The sequence below is a fragment of the Triticum dicoccoides genome, chromosome 1A (assembly GCF_002162155.2).
Source record: "Triticum dicoccoides isolate Atlit2015 ecotype Zavitan chromosome 1A, WEW_v2.0, whole genome shotgun sequence".
Classification (NCBI taxonomy): domain Eukaryota; kingdom Viridiplantae; phylum Streptophyta; class Magnoliopsida; order Poales; family Poaceae; genus Triticum; species Triticum dicoccoides.
In genome coordinates, this window is record NC_041380.1 from 595,405,136 (window position 1) to 595,405,994 (window position 859).

Below are 859 nucleotides of genomic sequence, written 5' to 3' on the forward strand. Positions count from 1 at the left end.
ATTGGGCCCGTGCATGCAGTTTTTGATTTTCTGTGGGAGCTTGATGTAAAGAAGCGGCTGCACATCCTTACGTTCTGGTGGTTCTGGTGGTCTAGCCGTAACAAGATCAGACAGGGAGAGATGCCTCTGTCTGCTGACACGGTTGCGCGGCGCACGCGGAGCAGTGTGCTAGAGTACCTGGAGATCTTTGCAAAGCCAACAGCCAAGCTTGCACCTGATTTGTGGCGTCCGCCGGCTCAAGCAGACTACAAGATCAATGTGGACGGGTCCTTCGTTCCAGGCCAGACGCATGCAGGCTGGGGTTTGGTGCTACGAACAAGAGATGGTAACCTGGCCTTGGCTAGGGCAGGCAGGGAAGAGCACATTACCGACCCCTTTGCAGCTGAGATTTCTGCCATGTCGCACGCCGTCCATACTGCTGCAGATCGGGGAATTGTTAGGGTGGAACTAGAGACGGATTCACAGCTTGTGGCTGAAGCCCTGGATATGCAGAAAGTCGACTCTTCGGCATACGCGGCTGTCATAGAGGATATCAAATACCATCTGAAGCTTTGGTTCTCTAAGGTGACTATATCAGTGTGTAGACGTAGTGCAAACTCTGTTGCTCATGAGCTCGCCAATATTGGCCGCGTGTGTGAACCATACCACTCCGTAGAGTGGGAGTCTGATGTTCCCGCCCATGTGGGCGCTTGTATCTTGGGCGATTTGCCTAAGAACAGTTAAGTAATAAAGCAAGTGCTTTACCCTAAAAAAAAGTTGTGGCCCCACGTATGGGTGCTCACAGAATCGACCAGCGGCATGCTACTAGGGTGGATACTGGCACACAAGGCTGACCTTAGGATGCACGATCATGTATTGG